We start from the raw sequence: 4,708 nt of genomic DNA, 5'->3' as shown, positions 1-4,708 counted from the left end.
AAACTCAGGATGAAATAGTATTAAAAGGAAATAAAAATAAAATAAAAAATAATTTCAAAATATAGAGATAAAAATAAAATAAAATAAATAATAGGTGTTTCCAGAGAAATTGGGGCACACGGCCGTGGGGCACTCCCGTGTGCTCTAAGCTCAGCCCGTGCGTTTCGTACTTTTCGAAATTAAGCTTATTGGTGTACATGGCCATGTTGCACAGCCGTGTCGATCTCCGTTCGCTTCTCCCACGCCCGTGTAGAAAGGCGCACACCCATGTTGTTTTGGCAGGTTCACCCACGGTTGCTTGGCACGGGCGTGTCGCACGCCCGTGTTAATTTGACAGGTTCGGCCATGGTTTTAAGGCACGGGCGTGTCGCACGCCTGTGTTGTTTTGGTAGGTTCGCTCACGGCCATTGCGATTTATCGTAGCCTGTGCTGGGGAAAACCTTTGCCTTATTTCCACACGGTCCGAAGCACTCCCGTGTGCTTGGCAGTGTCTATGTGGTAAACCTATATTCAAGAGCTCTGTTAGTAAGTTAGGTACTAAAATTTAAAGAAGTTAATACAGTTAGTGCTCGGGTTACCTCCCGAGAAGCGCTTATTTAGTCTAAGCTTGACTTACCTCTCCATTGAATGGTCATGGTGGTTCGAGGAGTTTATACTCCTCATTCCTGCTATCATTCTCATCAAAATAAGGTTTCAGACGGGTGTTGTTTACCTTAAAAGTGTCGAACTTGGGATGACTTACCTCGAAGGTACCGAATGGGAAAATGCTAAGTACCATAAGAGGGATTTCTTCATTCGGTATGGTAGTGACAATGTGAGGATCTGCGGCATCTAATAAGACTTTATGTCAAACCTTAAGTTGATTTGGAAAGGTATTGAGCTCGTTCTGGCGTAGTTTTGGTTGATCGTGTGTTCTCGATTTATGCGTTCTCCATTCATCTAACTTCTCGATTTGTAACCTTCGATCTTCATGAACAGGTCATCTATTATTGCTTGAGAATGACTTATGTGCTTCCTTCAGACTCATTTCCTGCAAAGTAGGTTGTACCATATTGTCAGTTTTAGTAGAATGGGTTAAACGATCACCTTCAATTTCTGCTATGTTGCCAGAATTGCGAGCTTGAAGAGTGACTGTTTCGTCTCCCACACGGAGTGTGAGTTCACCTGTGCCAACATCAGTAATCATTTTAGCAGTTGCTAAAAAGGGCCTTCCTAAGATCAAAGGAGTGTTGCTATCTTCCTCTATGTCTAAAACAATGAAGTCAACGGGAAATATAAATTTATCGATTTTAACTAGCACATCTTCAATAATACCCCTAGGAAATCTTATAGTTTTGTCTGCTAATTGAATGCTCATCCTAGTCTGTTTGGGTTTCTCGAGACCTAATTGTTTGAACATTTTGTAGGGCATGACATTAATACTAGCCCCTAAATTAGCTAATGCATTATTAACATCTAAACTACCAATTAAGCAAGGAATCGTAAAACTCCCTGGATCTTTTAGTTTGTTGGGTAGTTTATTTTGGAGAATAGCTGAGCAAACTGCGTTTAGCTCCACATGCGATGCCTTGTCCAACTTCCGCTTATTTGCTAAAAGCTCTTTTAAAAATTTCATTGCATTTGGCATCTGCGATAGAGCTTCAATAAACGGTAATTTAATATGTAATTTTTTTAATTTACCAAATTGTTCATCTGAGCGGTCTTTCCTTGTCACGTTGGGGTATGGCACACGAGGTTTATATTCGATATTCACTGATTTGTTTTTATTATGACCTACCTCAGCTTGACCTTTGCTTACCACAGTTTCTTGCCTCGGTTCTGGCTCAGGCTTAACGACTCCTTCGTCATCTTGAATGTTAATTGTGTTGAACTATTCCTTTAGGTTGGGTTCAGTGTTACTTGGCAAGCTACCTTGTGGTCGTTCGGAGATTAATTTAGAAAGTTGGCCTATCTGAGTTTCGAGCCTTTGGATTGACGCTTGTTGATTTTTAAGTGCTATCTCAGTGTTCTGGAAATGGGTTTCTAACACCGAGATAAATTTAGACAGCATCTCTTCAAGGTTCGACTTCTTCTCTTGTTGGTAGGGTGGCTGTTGGAAGCCTGGAGGATGTTATGGTCTTTGATTTCCTTGACCACCCACGAGAAGTTTGGGTGCTTCCTCCAACCTGCATTGTAAGTGTTACTATATGGATTGTTTTGAGATCGAGGATTATTACCCATGTAATTTAACTGCACGTTATCCATGTTTTGGCCATAAGGTTGGTATTCTGAATGGCTTGTTCCACCTCCACTTGCTTCACACTGCATTACTGGGTGAACCTGTGAAGAACTAAGAAAACCATCAATTTTCTTATTCAAGGGTTCTACCTGATTAGAGAGCATGGTGGCCAAATCGACGTTATAAACACCGGCTGTTTTCGTTGGTTTTGTCCTCATGACTTGCCACTGATAGTTATTCAGTGACATCTCCTCTATAAACTCATAAGCATCTTCAGGTGTTTTATTATTAATGGTTCCACCACCAACTGCGTCAACCATTTGTTGAGTCGAAGGATTCAGGCCATTATGGAACGTTTGAACCTGAAGCCAAAGCGGTAACCCATGGTGAGGGCACCTTCTCAGTAAGTCCTTCTATCTCTCCCATCCATCGTAAAGAGTTTTTAAGTCCATCTGCACAAATGAAGAGATATCATTACGAAATTTGGCCGTTTTAGCCGGCAGGAAATATTTTAATAGAAATTTTTCGGTCATTTGTTCCCAAGTAGTGGTTGACCCTCATGGTAATGAGTTCAACCATTGTTTAGCTTTGTTCCTTAATGAAAAAGGGAATAACTGAAAACGAATGGCATCATCAGAAACACCATTATTTTTAAATGTATCGCATAGTTCAAAAAAGTTTGCTAAGTGAGCGTTGGGATCCTGATCCTGCAAACCATCAAACTGAACAAATTGATGTATCATTTGAATAGTGTTAGGTTTTAGTTCAAAAGTATTTGCAGCTACAGCAGGTCTAACTATGCTCGATTCAATTCCTGTTAATGAAGGTTTAGCATAATCATACATAGTGCGTGGAGCAGGATTTTGATTAACCACAATTACAGGAGGTAGCTGATTGTCTTGGTTTTTAGCCATCTCTTCGGTTGGGGGTTGAGTATCGTCCTCTTGCTTGTTCTCTGTGTATCTTAAGCTTCGCCTTATTTCTCTTTGGTTTCTGTGAACTGTGTGATCGATTTCTTCGTCAAAAAGTAGTGGTCCTAACGGGTTTCTTCTAGTCATAAACTATAAAAACCTGCCAAGAGAAAGAAAAAGTAAATTAATAAATAATAATAATAATTAAATTAAATTAAATTAAATTGCAAGAAAAATAAATGGCTAAAGTAACAAAAATTGAGCGTTCCTAATATCTTAGTTCCTCGGCAACGGCGCCAAAAACTTGATGCGATTTTTGTGACAGGTAAGTTTTAAATATTTATAATTAATCATTCTTGAAACTAACTATTATCGCAATGCAGACAAGTGTACCTATCGAACAGTAGTATAGTTTTAGCAAGACCAGGTTATTGAACCCAAAAGGAACTAAAAGTACTAGTAATGACTGTCTTTTTATTATCTAGCCTAAAAACAAGGTGGTTTGGTTTTAACTAACTAATTAACTAATCTAAGAATTCACAGAGAATGGAATTGGGGGATTACTTTTGGAAAACAATTGAATTAAGACAATACCTAAGGAAAAGTCCACCTAGACTGTACTTATTATTCTGGCTCCGAATCGAACGATTTATTCATTTAACTTGCTCCGAGTCAGAGAGTTACACGGGGTAGGACACGGGCTGAGACACGTCCATGTGCTCCCATTTCAAATGTCCACACTGCCTATGACATGGGCGTGTCTGGTGGCCGTGTGAGACACACAGCCGGGCCACACGGGCGTGTATCCCCTATTTTGAGAAAATTTTTTAAAGTTTCGTGAAAGTTTCTTAAGTTATCAGTTTAGTCTCAAACCACTCCCAAAGCATGTTTAGGGCCTTGTAGGCTCATATTACGGACTAATTGTTTGAGATTGAATGATGATTGTATGAAATGGTTAAATGTATGGTAAAAGTATGTATAAATGTGTTGTAAGTCTGGTAATGCTCCGTAACCTTATTCCGGCGTTGAATACGGGTGAGGGGTGTTACATACCCTAACTTAGGATTTTGGTACCATATATTGAAAATGGAATCAGATCTTATAGAGAACATATGGAAAGCATTAAACAAATTATATTCTTTCCAAAAAGAATTATAACTACCATGTTTCAATGTTTGATTGAAATCATAATAATAATTTATTGTAATAATTTCAGTAAACTATATTCTGTTAAAATTTTATATGAATCAAATTCATATATTAATTTTAACTATGTTATCTATTTGTGTACAAAAAGCTTGTATAATTAATTTGTTTAATATTTAACTGTCAAATTAAATTAATTCAATAATTAATTTAATTCATGTGACAGCTAAAGATAATACCAAATGTTTTTCGATTTTGTTTGTTTTAACCATAGGGTGTGACCATATAGGTTTTTATAATATTAATAGTAATACTAGAACATTTCTAATAATAAAAGAAATGAATGGCATCTAACAATGCATCATTACTACCTAAGTTACAAGAAGTCGTAATTCGACATAACCTTCTGTGTTAATATTTTTCATGTATTATA

General features: G+C 37.7%; 1 non-coding gene across 1 annotated transcript; it reads left to right on the top strand.

Moving 5' to 3' along the window:
* Positions 1–2,596: 2,596 nt before the first annotated feature.
* LOC121208688 (small nucleolar RNA R71) lies at positions 2,597–2,703 on the top strand. The gene has a single exon (XR_005903819.1). It is a non-coding gene; the product is annotated as a small nucleolar RNA R71 (small nucleolar RNA).
* The last annotated feature ends 2,005 nt before the right edge of the window (positions 2,704–4,708 follow it).

Source organism: Gossypium hirsutum, chromosome A10, assembly GCF_007990345.1.
Source record: "Gossypium hirsutum isolate 1008001.06 chromosome A10, Gossypium_hirsutum_v2.1, whole genome shotgun sequence".
NCBI classification, from domain to species: Eukaryota; Viridiplantae; Streptophyta; class Magnoliopsida; order Malvales; family Malvaceae; genus Gossypium; species Gossypium hirsutum.
Note: the sequence above shows the minus strand (reverse complement) of the source record. Positions and strands in the feature narration are given on the sequence as shown.